This window comes from Varanus komodoensis, unplaced genomic scaffold (assembly GCF_004798865.1).
Source record: "Varanus komodoensis strain SLA01 unplaced genomic scaffold, ASM479886v1 scaffold44_3, whole genome shotgun sequence".
Taxonomy (NCBI): domain Eukaryota; kingdom Metazoa; phylum Chordata; class Lepidosauria; order Squamata; family Varanidae; genus Varanus; species Varanus komodoensis.
This window is the reverse complement of record NW_025336010.1, coordinates 2,578,968-2,598,831: the sequence shown is the minus strand read 5'-3', so window position 1 is coordinate 2,598,831 and position 19,864 is coordinate 2,578,968.

The window sequence follows — 19,864 nt, the reverse complement described above, 5'->3', positions numbered from 1 at the left end:
CAACTGCACACATTTGAAGACACATGCAGTCGCTGCTCAGTTTGTGCAGGTTTTCCATTTGCGCCGGGCAAGCGGCAAGCCCAGGCAGACGCTGGACACAAGATGCCCCAGAAGCCTCACGAGTCCGAGCACTGCTCGCTGGCCAGGCAGGAGGGGCCGGTGAAAGGACAGACGCGCGGCACACCCACTCCCACGTGGCAAAGGGGCTTGGTCTGCACATCCTAGCATTGGCCAGGAAACGACAGCATTGCATCGATTTTCCCCAGGGACCCCACGCCCTTCCGGTCTTTTCCCAGGTAAAACACGGGGAAAAGAAAAAAGCCAGCAGTGACAGAGGCAGCAGTGACCCCCCAAGTGTGCCCGAGCCTCCCGTTGCACACGGGCAGCAGGCCACGAGGCTCGACCTGGCCCTAAATACAAGGCAGGGGGCAGAGTGGCTCCCTGTGGCACATGCCTCTCTCCAGGGCCTTGCCCCAGCCAAGGAAGGACCCGGTGCCTGGAGATCTCACTGCTCCAAATTCAGTGGGACTGGGGACTGAGGAGGGACTCCCTCAGAGGCCCCTCTGACACTGCTCCGCACCTGCAGGTGACGCACTCCACCCTTTTAAGGCGCACCACAGCTGGAAGGGATCACAAGCATCCGTCTAGCAATTGTGCGAACAGGGTGCTTTGTGAAAATGTGTTGCGCCATTTTCAGAGCAACCCATTATGTCAGTCAGTCATGCGCAAGAAACCCAGGTTGGGGCTCAGGATCCCATGGATTTGCTCAGCTCAGCTCAGCAGCTCAGCTCAGCTCCTTGGACTCCAGCCCGCTCGCTCTCTACCCTACGCCTGCCCCACCCGGAGCCTTTGCACAGGCAGGGAGCAAGTCCAAGAGGGACGCACCGCCCACACACATAACCGGGGCGGGGGGAGGTGAAGGGGCTCTGTGCGTTCGAAGCCTTTGCGGGCTTGAGCCCAGCCTGGCTCATGTCCTGCCCACGGTCAAGCCCAGGGGGGAAGGGTGGTGAGCGCAAGAGGTCTGGATTCTGGCTGGAGCTTTATGACCCTCATGCCGACCAAGCATCACTGCCAGAGGGCTGTGCAGCTGCATGTGCGCGACACCGCCCTGCCCGAGGAGGAGCCCTAAGCATTCATCCACCGCAAGTGTGACTTTGGTGCACGGTAGGAGAGAAGGGAATGAGCTGCATTGCTGCTGGATACGGCCTGCAACCCCCTCGATGAAGTGGCGGGCGGGAGAGGAGAGGGCCGGGCAAAAGGTTCGATGACGCTAAAGCCCGCGTAGATGCGCACGATGTTCAGAGGCAGCAGAATCCTGGGCTCCGGCCAGACGTTCACCGAAGAAAACGCGCGTTTGGCGCACGTCCGGCGCTACTGCTCACATGATGCACGGCTGCTCCCAGCCTGCGTGTTCCCCACCTGCTGCACTGGACGCGGCCGATGTGCCTCTGAGCCGGGCCTAGGCAGCGCAGGAGACCCCCAGGGCCAGGAGCCCTCTCCTTCTTGGGCCGCAACACAACCCAGAGAAGCCTTGCGCAGATGCTCAGAGCATCCGTTCTGCATGTGGGTTGCACACTGGGGTAGCATAATCTCACACGCGAGGACTGCCTGCTCTTGGGGGCGGTCTGTTGGGCGGCGCATGCCAGGAGGCAGAAGCGCGGAACCCCTTTCAGTGCGATGGCCAACTTCCACTTGGGAGAAGCCCCTGGAGGCTGCACAGCAGCGTCGGATGTGGCCAAAGGCTTGGGGCCAAACCAGCACATTTTAGCTTGAAGCCTTCCTTAATGGGAAGGGAGGGATGAGCACATGCTGGGAAGAGCACCAAGGGAGAGGCTGGGGGGGAAGAAAGGGGGAATGGGCGCGTGGGAAGCCCTCGGGAGGCAGGAGGACTCCCACTGGGTGGCTTTGGTCCTGGGGACTGGGGCTCTGCCCTCCTGCCAAGCGGGCGGGAGAAAAGCCCCCGGGTGCGCAGGGCCGCCGCCACCCCCTCTTCCCAGCCCCGGCCGGCCGCAGAAGGAGAAGCCACTCCCAGGGGAAGCCTGGGTTGCGGTTGCTCGCAGAGGGCTTTGGGCCTGCAACAAGCGATTGCTATTGGAGTCATGCCAGAAAATCCCCCCACGTGTTTCTGAACCATCCTCATTCAGTTTTAATAAAGAAGAAATGGCTTTTGTGGGGGAATTCAAAGTGGGAAAACATCCTGGGGACTCTCGAGGGCTCCGCACAAGCCTCTTGTGCTCCCCTTCTGCCTGGCGTGGGACCGTGTTCCCTTCGACTCCTGCCCTTCCCAGCCTGGGGGAGGCATGAAGAGCCCCCCCCCCACCGAGGGGCTTTCGCAGTTCAGGAAGGGTGGGCAGCCTCGGAGACAGCAGTGCCATGGAGAGGGGCACACTAGGAGGCCAGGGGCAGGCTAAGCACCCTAAAGCAGGGGTCCCAGGCCACAGACCAGTGCCAGTCCGTGGCCTGCTAGGAACCGGGCGGCACCACGGGAGGTGAGTGGCGGGTGGGTGAGATCCAGAGATCAAACATTCGAGCCAAGAGAAATCTCTTTGAACTACACTTCCTAAGTCTGAACCGCAGACAGTGAAATAAACGCGCTTTCTGTGTGAATGTCATCAGTTGTGCGCCCACGTTGCCTCTCATCTCTGGTTGCGCCTGTGCCCTTTACTGCGTGCCTTTCTGATCGTTCTCACGGCCTCCTCGACCTTTTTCAGTCCCTTTGGACTGCCTGCCTCCTCCATCCTTTTCTGCTTCACTGCTCCTCACTAAAAAATTTGGACAGTAAATGCAATTTTCATTTTATTATACAGTACTGTACATATTTACATATTTTATTAATTGTTTTCAAGTTTTAATTAATAAACTTGGCATTTAATTGTGTTATTTTTACCTTAAATTATGTGTATTTACTGTTTACGTTTATTGAGATGGGTATTACTTGATGTCTGGGAATGGATTAATTTGCGTTCCATTATTTCTAATGGGGAACATTGCTTTGGACTTCAAATGATTCAGAGTTCCAACAGCCTCCTGAAATTAATTAAGTTTGAAGTATGAGGCACTGCTTTAATGAGCTTGAATCATCCTGAAACCATCCCACCCCCACAGTCCATGGAAAAATTGTCTTCCACAAAACCAGTCCCTGGCTCCAAAAGGCGGGTCCACTGCCCCAGAGCACCAGCAAGAGGCTCGGGTGGGGAGAGCTTGCCCTGGGAACGAGGCAGAAAAACGGAGGCCTCCCTCCTGGAGGAGGGGTGCCGTCGAAAAGTTGGAGATCAGATGTTAGCAGGCACAAGCTCCTCCTCTTCCTCAGAGCTGGGTGGGATGCCGCCCCCCCCCCCCCACGCCAGGAGTGGTGCTCTCAGCCCTGCATCCAGGGTGAAAGGCAGCCTGATCACCCCTTGGAAAAGGACCATTCAGAGGGTCCTGGCGGAGATGCTGAGCCCTGAGGAACACCCGCCAGCTCCCTCAGGAGGTTTCCTTCTCCGCAAGGCCACGAGGGCCCCTGGTGCCGTTGCCTCTTGCAACTGCAGTGCGGAAAACCCCAAAGGACCAACCAAAGGGAACCATTGGGGAGGGAGGGCGGGAGGGAGGCGCTCGCTTACAACCTGTCAATGGGGAGCCCTGCCAGTGAGAAATCCTTGCAGAGTGTCTCCTTTTTCTGGATACATTCCGTGAAATGCCCCCACCCATTTCTCTGCCCTCACACAGATGGAGAATGCAGAGAGGTCCCGATTTATACCCGTGACGGGTCTCCATAAAGATCCGTGCTTGCAGTGAAGAAGTAGCTGATGCTGCCATCCTGCCCCCCCCCCCCAGCTCTGTCAGGGGGTGGGGCAAAAGGGTAGCCCCAAATCCCAGCTCCAGCCTTGGAAAAACGCAGAGGCCAGAGCTGGACTGGGGACTCGGATGGCCTCCCGCTGCCCTCACAGCTGGTCCACTTCTTTCTGCACTAGCGAGGTTTCCAAGCAGAAGGCTGACCTCCGAGCTGGGCTGGAGGGGAGCTTTCCGGAGGCCGGGCAGGGAAGGGGTCCTCGGAAGAGACCCCGCAGTGCCCTGCCTCTCCTCCTCACGAGGAAGGAGAAGGGGCCAGCTAAAAGCCCCAAGGGGCTGAAGGAGCACCGAACCCAATGCCGCCTCCTTGCCTCACCTCCCCCCTCCCATGGAACGAGCACAGTCTTTGGGGGGGGGGGGCTGCTACAAGAAGCTGCACTGGGAGGGGGCACAAGGCAGTTACGGACACTGCATCCTATTTCTGTCATCAGTGTGGTTTTCCTTAAGTTATATGGAATGTATCTGCAAGACATTGTTAAACCGATCCTTACAACGGGGAGAAAGAGCAAAATACTGGAATATGGATGTTTCTCGTTTGAGGAAAGGCTAAAAAAGATTTGTGATACTTTAAAATGGTGGAACTGACTCATTGGTTAGATTTCCTGCAGGAAAAGGCTATTAAGAAAGATTTTGAGGACTGCTTGGAATATATTCATATTATTTTGAAACACTTATGATAACCAGAATGTTTCACTGGTATTATTTATATTTTAACACTGATTAAATAAAAGCAGAATTATTTTTGCTATGTTAAGGAAAGCTTCTGACTGGTGGCATGTTGAATTTGCTTTCACATTTTATTTTTATGCAGTATGACAATTAATTGCTCTGTATATTCCATAAACTTCAAAATGAAAAAACTGGTTTGTTTTTTAATAATGAGAAAATAAAGATCCCAGAGCAAACAAATTTTATGGCAGGCTCCCCCAGTCTGGCTCCTCCAGATATGTTGGATTACAAGCCCCAACCACATGGCCGCCTAGGGATTATGGGAGAGGTTGTCCAACACACCTGGAGGGCACCTGGTTGGAGAAGGCCATATATGGGATTGGGGGAGGGGGCTGAAATGGGGCTGCTTTGGGAGAAGCACCGCACATTTTCCCTAACTTCCTTCCTTCTTCTGTTTACTTGTAACATTTCTGTCCCGCTTTTCTTCCAAGAGGGAAGCAGGAAGAAGCTCCCAGCACTGAAAGCAGCCAAGACGCTCCCACAGCAAGCCACCCCTCAGCACGGAGCCAGCAGCTGGAACCAGTTCTTGGCTGCGCCCTCACCAGTGGCCCTCGCCGGGTGCCAAGAAGCATGCCAGGCCAAATAGGCCCCTCCATGGAGCCCATGCCAGAGCCCTGGGGCCCCACCAAAGGGCCCCGTTCCTGGTGCCGGACATGCCTCAGCCGGCAGGAGAGCCTCGGGTGAGGCTGCCCAGCGGGTGGTGATGCACTTGGGATGGTGCCCAGAGGGCCACCCACGGCTGCCGCTCTCAAAGCCCTGTCTCCCCGACCTGGGGCCGGCTGGGGGTCTCCAGGGCGAGGCTGGCCTGACCCCTGCGGCCCCACCCCGCTGGCTTCAGCTGCGCACCCGAGGTCAGGGACACAGGCACCGTCCCATCCCGGAGGGCAGCTGCCCTTGACGGCACCGCCTTGGCCATGGGGTGCCGACGAGGAGATCCGGGAGGGGGAGAGGCCCACCGGGAGGGAGCTCCCTTCGCCTGCCCAGGCAGACCCCTCCACCCCGGGTCCTGGGCCCAGCGGAAGCTGCCTCTGTCCTGCCAGCCACTGGTGCCCGCATGCCGCTCGGGGCCCCGCAGAGCTCGGCCCGTCTGCCGCAGGGCGGGGGCACGCCTTCCTTCCGCCGTGCGCCCCCATCCTGCCTCGTGCCTGCAGGGACCCCAGAGCCGTTTACCCTGCCCTTGCCCCTCCACTGATCCTCACCGCTGCCTCGCAAGGTGGGCTAGGCTGGGGCGCAGCGGCGGCCCCGGACCCCCGGCATGGCCGAGCGCGGCCTGGAGCCGGATCTCCCGAGTGCCAGGTCGCACTCAAAGCGCTCCACCCCACTGGCCCCGCCAGGAGGAAAAGGCCCTCCTGCGCTCACCCGGAGATGCAGGGGAGACGGCGCCAGCAAAGTGGGGTGGCTCGGCCCCTCCCTGCCACCCATTGCCCCGTTCCCGGGGGTGGGGGGCCTGGCCCACACTTGCCTGCACCCCAGCCCCAGCCGGGCCGCCTGCCACGAGGGCCCTGCAGAGAAAGGCCCCCCGCAAGGCCCGCCCACGGAGGCAGAGGGGGCCCTCCCCCTGGAAGGGGGCCACTGCAGGCCTCAGGAAGGCCCCGCATCCCTCCCACCTTCCCTACCGCATCTCATTGGGCTGGGTGTGAGGTGTGCTTCAGGCGGGCGCGTGCTGGCCGTGTGTCTGGGGGGGGGGGGGTGCGTTTTGTTGTTCCCGTTGTGTGTGTGCCTGTGTGTGTGCACATTTTCCTGCAGTGGGCTTTACTGCGTTTCATTGTTCTGTGCTGCCTTAATGAAACGCCATTCCTGGGAGGTGGCCAAGGAAGGTCTCTGATGATTGCAAAGGAAGCCTCTGCCGGGGCAGGTTGCCGTGTGCCGTCTGCCCCAGGCCAGACTGGGCCAAGCCCCGGTGGGGGCTGCGGTGGAGCCCGCCTTCCGACAGCCAGAACCGGCTGCGGAGCACCATTCCGGGGGTCTCGGGCACAGGGCCTCTGTGCTCCGCCCAGCTGCTTCCAGTCGGTCCCTCTGCCCAACGGAAGGTCCCCTGGGTGCTCCCTCCCAGATGAGCACATGCCGCTCCTTCCAGAAGCATCAGAGGGGGAGCCTGGGCTGCCAGAGGTATGTCTTAATGAAGGTGATGGCAGCCGAAAACATTTCAGGTCCAGAGGGAAGGGACACTGAGCGCCTAATTAAGTCAGCTCCTTTCTTCTGCTCTTCCACGGTGCAGCAAAATAAATCCCACATTTGCATTGTCCTTGCAGCCTCATGTGGGAAACTCGCTATCCCTGCATACACGTCTCTTTGCAGGGTCAAATCTCAAATTTTCTTCTCGCAGTACATCCTCTGATCTAATCAGCTCCCCCACAACTGCCAGGAGGTTGGTTCAGAAGCCGGTGGATGTTACCCAGCACTCCCTGGGGCGGCCCATTGGTGCTGGAGAGCCATCCAGTGCACACGATCCGCTCGTCGGCAAAACTCTCGCCTTCGGAGGAACGTCCGCGGCGAGGCGCAGAGTCGCGCAGAGTCCCCGTGGCAGCCCCGTGGCCGGCGCCCCGTCAAGGGAGGCCGAAGCAGCCAGGGTTGGCAGCGGAGGAGCAAAGCGCATCCCTCGGCAACAGCACCCCTGAGTGCCAGGCCTTCCTTTCCTCCCCTGGAGGGGATAGAGGCGTTCAGGGATGCCAGTCCTGGGAGTCAGGCTGGCCGGACGGCGTGGCCCCCCGAACCCCCCGTGGGGCTGTGCTCTGGAGGGCAGCGTTCCCCAGCCCGGTGCACTCCAGGTGTGCTGGCCTGCAGTTGAAGCATTCCCGGCAAGCCCCGCTGGCTGGGAGCGATTGGAGTTGCAATCCAGAACAGCTGGAGGACACCAGGCTGGGGCCAGTCGCTCCGGCATCAGGATCAGTGTGGCACCGCCAGCCTGGTTTTCCCTGGATTTTGATCAGGAAACCTCCCTGGCGGATGGTGCAGGTGCTGTGGGCATAATCGCTCTTGCCTGCAGCAAAGCTTCTGACAAAGTGCCCCAAGAGCAAGCTCGCAAAAAGTGGGCTGGGCGGAACAGCCGTCAGGCAGCTCCACAGCTGCCCGCGGAGTCGGCTCAGGGAGCGCGTGTCAGTGGGACCTTCCCAGGCTGGGCAGCGGTCGCAGGTGGGGCGCCGCAGGGCTCAGTCCTGGGCCCGGTGCGCATCAGCAGTGTCATTACCAGCTCAGATGAGGAACTGCACTGAATGAGGAAAGGATCTGCAGATGACGCACAACGAGGTGCGATAGCTGCTGCCCTGGAAGAAAGAAGAGTCAAGATAATCTTGGCAGGTTGGAGTGCTGGGTTGAAAAGCACAGAAGAAATTCAGTAGGGGCCACTGCCAAGCTCTGCACCCAGGAAAAGGGAGCAAATGCATAAAGAAGGGAGAGCCCTGGCTCCACAGTGCTGCAGGGGAGAAGGACCTTGGGGTTGTTGTCGATCGCGAGCTGCAAACGGGCCAACACGGCGATGCGGCTGCAAAGGGGGCAGAAGCTGTTCTGTGCTGCATTAATAGGCGCCTCACTTCTGGACTCCCCTGGAGTCCTGGCTCCCCCGAACTCAGCACTGGCCAGGCCCATCTGGAGTCCTGCGCCCAGCTGTGGGCACCAACATGTTTAAAAGATGCAAACGAGCTGGGAAGTGCTCACAGGAGGCAACGAGGACGATCTGGGGACTGGAGACAAAGACCTGTGGAACGGACGTGGAAGAATGGGCTCCGGCTGCAGGAAGGCACGCTCCGGCTGGGTATCAGGGAGAGCTCCCTGGGCGTCAGCGCAGTGCAGCAAAGGAACCGTAGCCCTGGGCTCACACACCCTGGAGGCACGCAAGACGCTGTGAAGCAGCTGCCCACCAGGGGTGGCGCTCCCCTCCCTGAGCAGGGGTCGACCCACGGCCTTGTGGCCCCTTCCAGCTCTACTGGTCTGCGTTCTGGGAAGGCACTGCAAGTCTCTTCAAGTGTCCTACCCTGCAAAATCTTTTTCAATCTGTTTACACCATACTGACTCCTGTTATTTTACCTAATCTCTCAATCCCATCTGCAAACAAACAGCAGTGTCTGTTTATTTGTTTTGTTTTCCTTTAAGACATTCATATCCTGCCTTTCATCTCTTAGGATCCATAAGGCAGCTTAAGAGTGATATAAAAACAAAGGTAAAACCTAACTAAAAAGCAATAAAAACATAAGCAATGAGATGCATTCTGCTTAAGCATCAGTAACGTGGCCAAAATATTGAGAAATTATTGCTTGTTGTTCCAAATGATCTCTGCATGAATGGTATCTACATTTCACGACATCCGACCCCAGCAGGGATGGCGCCAAACGATCCCCTCCCGTGATGGAGGGCCAGTGCCAGGAGCCGCCACCAAGAGGGCCGTGGCTCACATGGCCTTCACGCATCTCCAGTGCGGCCAGCACGTGCAGCGAGACCCAGGTCAGCCGCCAACGGGCGGAGCGAGGCGCTGGCCTCAGGACCAGCTCCTGGGAGGGAGCAGCGAAGTCTTGCAGGAGGCAGCTGTGAGCCGCAGGAGCTGCCGAGGTCCCCAGGGCTACTCTGCTGCCTTCCGACGTGGCAGAGGATCCCCTTGGTGCAGGCCGCCAAGGAGCGCTTTTTGCCCTTGGACTCAAGCCGCAAAAGGTATTCTGGCCGCTGTGAGCAAACTCTCTCACCCCGACCAGGTTAAGCAGACCAAGCTCAGTGAGAAAAGGCTTCACGTTACGTGACAGGAGTAGGAACACCATCCTGCAGTGCCAACTTGAGATGCAGCAGCACAACAGGCACGCACGTGGCATGACGATGCGGTGGCTCCACAGCCTGTAAGTTACACACCTCATGTTTCAGGCGGATCGCAAGGCAGCGGGCCATGCGACGGTCGGCTTTGATAAGGGTTCCTGAGCCCCAGTCAACGGGATGCTCCGAGTCCTCACAAGGAGCTTCAACTGACTTAGCTGACTTCACGTTTTACTGTGAAATGTTAATCAAAATCTTTAAATCTTTGGCCAAAGAAAGTGTATTATCCCATTGCAATTGCACGATCAGCAAGAGACTGGTGGGAGGCACTTCAGACAACGGCGTCCAGGACAACGTGAGGAGATGCCACGGCAAGTTCATGCCAAGCCTGGTTTTAGTTTAGAAGCATAGAATCCCAGAGACAAGAGCGAGGAGAGGCGTACAGGGCCATTGTGTCTGGCCCCTGCTCAGTGCAGGACTCCAGGTCCAAGCATCCCTGGCAGAGGGCTGTCCAGCTGCCTCTGGAATGCCTCCAGTGTGGGGAGCCCATGACCTCCCCAGACAAATGGTCCCATTGGTGTATGTGCCATTGTATGTCTTCCATCAGACACTGCCAGGCACTAAGCACAATTGCATGGAAGAGAGCAAGCACAATCAGATATCAAACACTGAATTAAAATGTCAAGGAATATCAAACACAAGCATCAAACATTTGGTACATATTTACCAAACACTTGAAAACCAGCATCAGCCATACTTCACATCAAAATTCACTCGGCAGCATTTTGGAAGAAAACTCATTTCAGCTCTACTTATCATTTATAGAGTCTGTTTTGAGTGTTCCGAGCATGGGTGGACACATAGGATTTCTGAGACCTGCCAGTACTCCCATGAGATGCCGTGCTTGACAAATAGCGCAATATCGAGATTCCATTGGGAAGCGTGGACAGAGACACCTCATTTACGGGAAGAGGGAATGCCATGTGATGCCACCAATCTCTGTTGCAATACCCACAAATTGCAAAGGCTATGAAATGGCCTCATTTTCCCAGGCACGTGCTGCCGGTCCTTAAACTGCGGTTGAGCCTCTGGGACTCCTCCACACGTCACCTCTCCCCCCACGCCCCCCCCCCCCCCCCCGGCTGCTGCTCACCTGGCCTTTCCAGGTTTTCCACACACACCTTCCCCCACCCAAAGGGCTGCAGCGCTTCTCCCAAGGCTCCCGGACAGGAGGCAGAGCATGCAGGCAAAATATGCTGATGCTAGTTGCCCCACCCCCTTGCCATTGGCTGGCCTGCCGCTGGGGGTGCCAATCCCTGCAAGTCTCTCCAAACTGGGACCTGGCCCCCGTGGCAACAGAGGCCCAGCAGCTGGCTGGTCGACAGGGTGAACCGCCTCTCCAAAGCAGAAGGCCACACCGTCTGGGGCCACAAACGGGGCCCCTGATCACGCGAGGAAAAGTTGCGTGGCCCACAGACACCGAGCACACGCAGAGTTCCAAGACCCCGGTGACCGTTCACATGTGCTATGGCTTTGCATGGACACCCCACCCTTTCCTCTCGTGCGGAATCCAAGGCAGCCTGCACAGCTGCGTTTCGCCCTCACGACAACGACCCTGTGAGGAAGGTTAGGCTGAGAGTGAGTGACTGGCCGAAAGCCACCCAGGGAGAGCTTTCTGGTAAAGAATGGTACATAAAACTTTAAATGGCTGACTAAGCAAATGGCTGCGTGGGGACTGGCCCAGCCCCACCAGGGTCCCGCTCCAGCACTCTCAGCAGCACGGCACCCCGGCTCCCCGTGGGAACGGGAGCGAGAAGCGAGGGGTGCGGGTGACGTGTGCCAGGCAAAAGTCTCCGCCCCCCCTTTCAGCCAAAGCTGACTTCCACACTGTGGCACTGCCAGTACCCCAAGCCTCTCGTGCAGCGGCACGGCGATGCCTGGCACACGAGCGGAGGCTGCAGACGGCACTCGGCAGCCGAGCAAAGCAACGGCGGGGGCATCGCCGTTGCACTGATCTCTGCTCTCTGGCTCTCCCAGCAAGCGGGGCTCCTGCTCCCAGGCCTGGCACGCGTTTCCCAGGAGCCGGCCTGGAGGTGCTGTCCAGGCCTGACCATGGAGCCTTCTGCCACGTTACCCCCGAACTCATGCCCCTCCCCAGGCCACGCAGATCCTTAAGCGACCGCATCTGGCACTGGCCCCAGAAGCAAGGATGGGGGCAGCCACGTGAATTTCCAGGGACAGCAACTTCTAAAGATGACGCCTTGCCGATTAAGGGTCAGCCTTAAACACACCCTGCTCTCAGCGAAGCCCTCCAGGCAGTTTACAAAATCACCCAGCACAAAACAGATGAAATAAGCCCAGAAACCTTGGAGCAACACCCCCAGTAGACAATTAAACCCAGGAGACCGCAAGAGTTTCCCCCAAACCTTGGCAGCACTACTGAAAAGCCCCCAAACCCGTTTCCCCCACGGCCCACGAGGCCAGAGATGCTGCCCCTTCCCCTGGCTTGTAAGGGGGGGAACGCTCCGGTGGCCCATGCAATGGGGCCGGCTGGGTTCCAGTGGGGAGGGGGTGAGGAGGAGGTGTGAGAACACAGAAGAAGCACAACACAACAAAAACGAAAACAACGCCTTCATCAACAGAGGAGGCTGCACTGCAGTCCATGCCTGTGAGCCGCTGTTGGGAATTTCTCCTCTCCATGGAAAATTTCACTGAAATTGTCCTCCCAGTTTCCCGGCCTACAAAGAGGGTGGAAAGCGCTGAGAAGCCCGTCACGCGCAGCTCTCATTCACACAGCCCTTCACTCCCGAACGCCCATTGAAGAAGAAAGATGATGATTTTAGGACAGAAGCACACCAAAGACGGGATGAGACAAGGCCTTGCTGGGGAGCAAACTCGCACACCTTGCCACCACCACAGAATCTTTCTGTTTCTGCTGTTCTCTGTTCAGCTGCTGAAGTCTCTGGGCCCAGTTTAAGGCACGCCATGGCCTGTCTCTTACTTGCCGGGAGGCACCAGAGCAGAGGCATCGCACGGGAGCCCAAAGAAAGCTCCCACGAAATTCAGCCTAAAAGCAGTTTCAATGCCAACCTGGAGATTCTTACCCAGGCAAAAATGTGCTCGGAACGTCCGGAGAAGTAAAAGGAGATTCACAGTTGGGTAAAGCTTCTACACAAGTCTTAAAACCGATTAAGGGCATATTCTTATGCAAGATTAGTCACGAGAAAAAGGCCCACGACTCCCAGGGCCTTTGCCGCCCACTCCCTCATCCCAGTTCTGGGGAAAGAGGCAAGGGGATTATGGACAGCAAATCTCAGCACTCTGCATGAACTAAAATCACAGAATTATGATTTCTCTCTGCAGCTGGGGACCACTCAGCCCGCCCATCAGCGCACCCGCCATCATCCCCAGTCTCCCTGGGACACAGCATTCTCAGCCTCTGCCCTCTGGCCTGACAGACATGCGGAGGAAGGCCAAGAGCCTGTTAAGGCCCTGATCCCATCTCACTCTTTCAGCCTCGATCAAACAATCTGTGATTTTATTTCCCTTCCAGGCCCAAATTGCAGAGCACAATTTTCCCCTGTGGAGGAAGGGGTGTGTTTTTTGAAGCAGACAGTCACCTGGGGCAGCCATCCACTCGTTTGGCAGCTGTCTGCCATTTTCGGAGGAGGATTGTGTTAAGATGGGCTAATTACAGCGCACATGCTTCCTCTTGTTTTGCATAACTCATTCTGCGATTTTCCCTTCTCTGCATGCAAGGCTAGACCCACTGACATGGGGAATCTACTCCCAGGCAGAACAGCTTCAGGTTGCTCCGTTAGTGCCCGCTTCTCATTGCCCATTCAGGGTGATTTAATTGTGAACATAAGGGCTAGAAAAGTCAGTGAGGTTTTGCCCGACTGATATTCTCAGGAAGGTGTATTTTGCATCCCGCGCCACATCCTTTGCCCAGATGCCACAGTCCTCGACATCCACAGCCTGCTTGCCTAACAACAAGGCCAAGCAAGGCCTTTCGACCTAAAACGGGTCAGCTGGTGGAGCCTTCGGCCAACACGCAAGGTCCCCTCCATGGGACACGTGAGAGGGACCTTCTGCCCAGGCTCCCGGTGGCAGACCTGGAGAGGTGCATCTCACTCCCCCACTCACCTGACAATCGGTTGGGTGGTTGATTGTCTCGGAGCTGGGGCCAGTTTGCTTTATCTGCTACAGCCGAGTGTGTGTGTGCTGCAGAATTGTGGAATCCTAGAAGAGCAGAGTGGGAAGGGGCCATGAAGCCCATCAGGTCCAACACCCTGCTCAGTGAATGGCTGCAAATGAAATCCTTCCTGACAGATGAGGGTCCAGCTCTACCCGGAATGCCTCCAGTGCCCTCCGGAGGTGATGGGTCCTGTGGTCCTATTTCTCCAACAGTCGGGAAGCTTTCCCTAATGTTCAGCCAGAGTCGCTTACGAAGTTGACTGGGCATCACTGTTGCAGTGGAATGCTGAGCGACACACGAGATGAACCCATCTACTTTCTCTTGCTGTATGGATCACTCCACCAAGCCTCTTTTTCCTTTATCAGGTTTGAAGAATTCACCCTGACTCTTGGTTGCATGGTCTGCAAGGAAGCTCACCGCAGACTGCAGAGATACAAAACACTCCACCACCCTCCAACACACACAAACATCCAGCGGCCTGTGGCCGATAAGCCCTGTCAAGAGCCGCCACAGTGCCTTCTCTGCTTCCTCTCTCAACTGCAGCCCAGGACAGCCAGTGCAGCTCCTTCTCTATAGCCTGTGGACGGAGCCTGGCTGAGCCCCTTGCCGTGATCTTCTCTCGGGAGGAGGCCAGAGCTGCCATGCTGTGGCAGCCCCTGCACCTTCAGTTCGCCCAGAGTGCACACCCCTCTGTTGTGTGGCCCGTGCCAATGCATGGTACTCGTGAGAGGCTTAGGTCAGGCAGTAGCCAGCGGAGGGGGGCAGACAGGACTTCCCGGATCAAAGGCTCCTGGGTCTCTGCTTTGGTGGGCTCACGCACCCTCTGCTTCCATTTATTTTCAGAGGTGGAGGCTTCCATCAAATCTCTCAGTCAACTTAATGTGGAAGCAGCACCCACCCTGGTGGGCTGTGCGCCTGCCCACCCACCCATGAGGTGTCCTGCATTCCCCTCTTCTGTGCGTCAGGCGGCTGCCTCCAAGAAGGCTCTGGGTCTTCCCAAGCACCTCCCACCAAGAGCAGGCAGCCTGAGCAAGAGGGAAGCTGTGGGGGGCTCCCCAGGGTCAGCCCAAACACGCTGGGCACCAAAGTGGCGGCATGCAGATCACAGCCGTGGCTGCAGGCTCCACCCGGGATGTGCTGGGGAGACCCGTCCGAAGGAGCCGCGGTGCCCTTCCTGCGACGAACGGCTTCCCACGCATGTCCACGGAGCTCACACAGGAGACCTTCCCAGGGGGCTGCGCTCCCCTGGGGTGCCCACAGTCTGCCACCTGCGCTGCCTCCTCCTGCCGCTCCGCAGCTGCTGGATCCCGCTGAGCGTGACTGAGGCAGGTCTCCCCTGCCTGCCTCTTGCCTCCCCAAAGCCCAGTTGCCATCCATGCTGGTCACGCCCAGCACTCCGTGACATGGCGGATCGAGCGAGCGCAGTCCCTAGGCCACACGGCGTCCCTCGCTCCCCTTGCGTGCCGTTCTTCCAAAGCCGTAATTCAGTTGGCACCTCTGGTTAAAGGAGCAGAGTTCATGAGCCCTGGACCAGGACTGCTCACGCCACTCCAGTGCCCCCTCCACCACATCCTCCCCACCCACCTCGCCCCTTTTATAGCACCATCACGCCAGGCAGCCACGCCTCCTTCCCTCACGCTTGACGGGGAGAAGGCGGGCGGAGCGGCTCCGGCCCTGCCTTCCCGCTTCTCCGTCCACCAGGGTGCCAAGAGGATGCAGCTGCTCCTGCCACCAGCCAGGGATCCCACGCCCACGGGAAGGATCATGCTGCAACTCATCCATGCGGACACTACCTACAAAATAGTAATGAGTACTTTTTGCAGGGACATAAACTATCCTGGGGGGTGGAAGGCCCCCGCATGCCGCACACAATTCCCCGACCCCTGCAAGCAACCCTGTTGTCTCCCGCACGCGGCCTCTCTCAGCCTGGAATTGATACTGCTCTGCAATGGAGTCCTTCGGGCAAGAACCGGGAAACTTTGGCAAACTCTGCAGGGCGCGCAGCACGGCTTGCTCCCGCGTGGGAGTGGGCATTAATGCCGCTAAAAATACTCGTCCTGGGGATACTCCCTCCAGGCTTTCCAGACGCCCCGCATCTTGCGCTTCCCTCGCTTTGCAGCTTCGCAGCGTAGCAGCTGCGTGTCCTCCACCGCACACCTCAGAGCAGAGACAGTCTAATCTGGAGCGCCAACCTAGCCCCCGGTGCTCAGGGCACGGGCGGCACGAGCCTTAGCCCCGCCCCTCTCTCACGCTCCTCTAGGAAGGGCCAGGTCTTTGCCACGGATTGTGAGAATCGGGCGGGCGGGGAAAGAAGGATCCATCCCTCTGTTCTGCCGCCGCCCCTGCAAGGGACTGCTCTGGGGCGGCGCGGGCGCTTCTCCCGGACGGGACCACGAGCACGCCTCCTGCCACTTCGGACACCTGCTGCAGCGGCGGAGCTGCGGGGCCTCTGGAGGGCACGCCCGAGAAGCCCGGGGCGCGCGCCTTCAAGGCGGGCGAGCGGCTTCCTCAGCCAGGCGCGCCAGGCTTTGCGCCTCCCGCTGGTGAGGGCGGCGGGATGCCCGGAAAGCGACGCCTGCCGGACTTCGCAACTTGAAGCGGCCACAAAGAGAGGCTTCGAGGATAAAGCCCCCGCCCAGCAACGCGCATCTCGCCCAAGCCGTCGCTCCCTCGCGCTCCCTCTTCCATCGACACTGTATTCTCGGGGTCAGCGTCCTTTGGCACAACAGGGCGCCCCCGCCCGCCTAAATCCGGCTCGGGGTTGACGTTTTCTTCTTCTTGTTAAGCAACAAACAAAAAAGGCTTTTTCACGGATCCCCCACATCTCCCCCTCCCCAGCAGAATCCCCGTTCCCGCCGCGGCACGAAGGGCAGGGAAGAGAGAGGCGATCCGCGCGCCCGCTGAAGCGACCCCCCGTGCGTCCACATGGCTTCCAAATGCACCGCCCTGCAGCCGGGTTTTGCGCACCCGCGCGAGCGCGCCTGCACCCTCCCCCCCCATGTCCAAGACCGAACCAACTCTGCGCCAAGGAAAAGGTCCTTCAAGGGCGGGGTCCCCTCCCCCCCGCAACCCGCAGCCTTCCACCCGCTCCCCGAGTTTCTGAGCAGGACAATTCTTCCCTGTCGCCTACTCCGCGGCTCGGTGTCGCCACCGCCAGTCGCCTTGGACAGCTAGAGATGGCAAGTTTGGCATCTTTCGGGGCTCCGCACCCCGCAAGACGCGCGTGCACAGGCGCGCGCACAAGCACACCTCACGCGCTCACACGCTCCCGGGGGCTGCCGTCTGGCCCCTGGTCGCCCGATGCGCGGGCGCTGAAGTTGCAGCCCCGGAACTTCCCTGCGCCGCGCGCAAAGGGCGCCCGCGACGCGCAGCCCTTCTCTGCCCGGCGCTGAGCCGTCACCTACCTTCAGCGGTCGCCCTCTTCATTTTAGGGGCTCGGGAAAGGCACGTCTCGGAGGGCAGCGGGGCGACAGTCCTTCCTAAAAGGGGCGCAGGGCAGCGGGGCGCAGGACAGCCTCATGCAAACTTCCACTCGAGCGCGGGCGCGGGGCTGCCGCGGCTGCTGCTGCTGCCTCTGGCGGCGGCGGCGACGCAGATGCCTGCCTCGCTCATCGGGCGATCGAGGCGCAGCAGTCCCGCGGCCGGAGCGAGCATCCAGGCAAGAGGACGGACGGCGCGCGGCGGCGGCGGCGGCGGCGGCGCGGCGAGCTCGCCCTTCCCTCCTGCGAGCCTGGGGCGGCGGCGGAGGCGCACGCAGGCCCCGATCCGGCCCCGCGGCGCCGTCCACGCGTGCCTCGGCGCTCGCTCGGGAGCCCTCGCTGGTTCCGCGCTGCTCGCGCGCTCCGGCTGTCCGGGAGGGAGCAGCCCCTTTCCGCCGGGCGGTGGCGGCGAGCGCGCGATCTGGGGGGCGCCACGAGAGGAGGCTCGGCAGACGCGGCTGGTTCCGACTGCTCGCGCGGGGGACTGAAAGGTGATGAATGTTTTATGGGATCATGTGGCTTGACGTGCGAGGAATCGGCCTAGATCGGATTTTCTGGCTGGAGGAAGGCGAGCGAGAGAGGCGGGAGCGGAGGGGAAGCTCGGGGGGAGGGGGAGGGAGGGAGTGGCCGCCGTGTGCTCGGGCAGGGAAGCGCCGAGCGCCACGCATCCGGCAACGCGGGCGCCCGGCTGGGGCGGGCTGGGGACCCCCTGCCGAGCCGAGGCTCTCCAGATGCCCTCGGAGAGCTGGCCCTGCCAGCGCGCGCGGGAGCCGCCGAGCAGCCCCCCGAGTCACGCCGCGGGCTCCCCAGAGCTCGTCGCCAACCCTGCGGTCCCGAGGGGCGGACGAAGGCAGAACCCCCCCGTTCCAGCGGAGCAGCAGCGGGGGCATGAGGGCCGTTTCGGGCAGGAGGGCGGGGGCGGCCGGAGGGCGGGGACGCGCTTCCGCGGGCAGAGCGCGACCGCCCGGGAGGGAGGCAAGGAGACCGCAGCGTGCAAGGAGCCCTCTCCCGGGCGGCTTTCGCCGAGCAGGGCTGCCCTGGCCGGCCGGCCGGCCGCAGACTCCTTCCCGGGGCACTGTGCCACCTAAAGGACGCCGGGCACAGGGCGGGCTGGGAGGGCACGAGAGGCCGGGCAGGTCCGGGAGGTGGGGGGCCGCGCATCGCGCGCACGCGGCCGGGGGCTCGGCAGCCTTCTCCTTATTTCTGCGCCGCGCGACCCGCTTTCAGAGCCCTTCAGACGACCGCCACACCCGGCCGCGAGCAAGCCCCGCCGCGCCCCAGAATCTGCGATCACGGTCGCCTCTGGAGGAAGCCGCACGCCTTTCGCCGTCGCGGGCTGCCACTCGGAGATCGAGGCACCCTTGGCCCGAGCTTTGCACTGCCAGGGCACGGAGGACGGACCCAGCCTTCCCCAACCTGGTGCCCTCCGGAGTTGTTGGCCGCTATCCCAGCCAAGCCCCAGACCCCTATGCGCAGGAACCTTGCCTGGTTCCCTTTTTGCCAGGAACTTGCCAAAATGTGCACATTTCTTCATGATTGAGGCAGGAGTTTGAGATCATTTGTTTTTCTTTAAATGAATGTGGGAGAAAGCAAAACTGGCCAACTCGTTCATCCCGTTCCATGAGGCGAGTTGAGAAAGACGCCTCCCGCGGCCGGTTCTGGGTTTCCATGAATGCCAGGGGAGAAAACTGGCCGCTCCCCAGAGGCACGCTTCAGATGCAAGCCCCTTTTGCACAGGCAGAGTCTGCACAGGAGCACCTGCCTTCCCTTTCCATGGAACCGGCACACGAGGAGACCTCTGTAAGGGTGCCTCCCCTTAGGGGGTTCGAGTCCCAGCACAGCACAGTGGCTGAGCCCAGTCAATTCTGGAAATAATCGGGGTGACCCGCTTGTGGTCTTCCATGTTTACTGCTTGTGTGTGTGTGGGGGGGGGGGGGTTCCAGGAAGGGCCATGTTCCCTCCAGTGCGCTCTGCTTGTGGTGGTTGCTGGCCAAGAGAAGCATGATGGGGCTTCCTGTTCAGATGGAACCCCCACATTTGCAGGCAGTGCAGCTTGGAGTCCTGGTAGGCGAGGGGCCAGCTGCACACGGTGCTTCTGGGCTCCTGAGAGCCTCTGTCCTGGCGCTGCTGGGAAGAGACCCCTGCCCGGAGGTGCCTGTGGTCAGCTCCAAAAGCACACGCTGCCCTTGCGCTGCTGTCATCGCGCTGCAGACTGACTGGCTTTCCCGGGAACCACAAAGGTGCGGTCCACATTGGCCCCGCAAAGGGGACCATGAACTGCGACTCTGTTGCAGGACGAGGGCGGCAGGCGGCTTTTGGCACGTTCCCACTCGTGACGCTGCAGGCCTGGGAGGCCTCCTCTTGCTGGTCATTAAGCTCCTCTTCATGGCCAGGCCGCTCCACCAGTGGCACATCCAACTGGGAGGTGGGACTGATTGCGGCCTGAGCATCACGGATCCGTGCACATTTCCCCTCAGTGTCCATGGAAGGGGTTTGGGGAATATGGTGGGACAGGACGGACACCCTCTGCAGGAGAGGAGCTCTGCCAGGCTGCCGTTGCTCATGCAGCATCTTTGGCCCAGCTTCCGACACCCACAAGAGCGCAGTCATCACTTCGCACCTTTCCAGTGGACAGCCATGAGCCGGGAGAGCTTACAAGGTGAGCCCCAATCCCGCAGACCATCTGCATGGCTTGTCCCACACTTGGAACTAGGGGCAGGTGGCTTCTGAACACGGGGGTTGCATGATCACAGCAGTTGCCTGGCCCCGATCCAGGAAGCCCCCTGGAGCCCAGTGGCAGTTCTGAAAGGAGCACATGGGATCAGCCTGCACACGCCCACACCTTCAGGCGAGCCTCCGGCCACCGTGGATCGTGCCCACCTGGCAGCAGGGA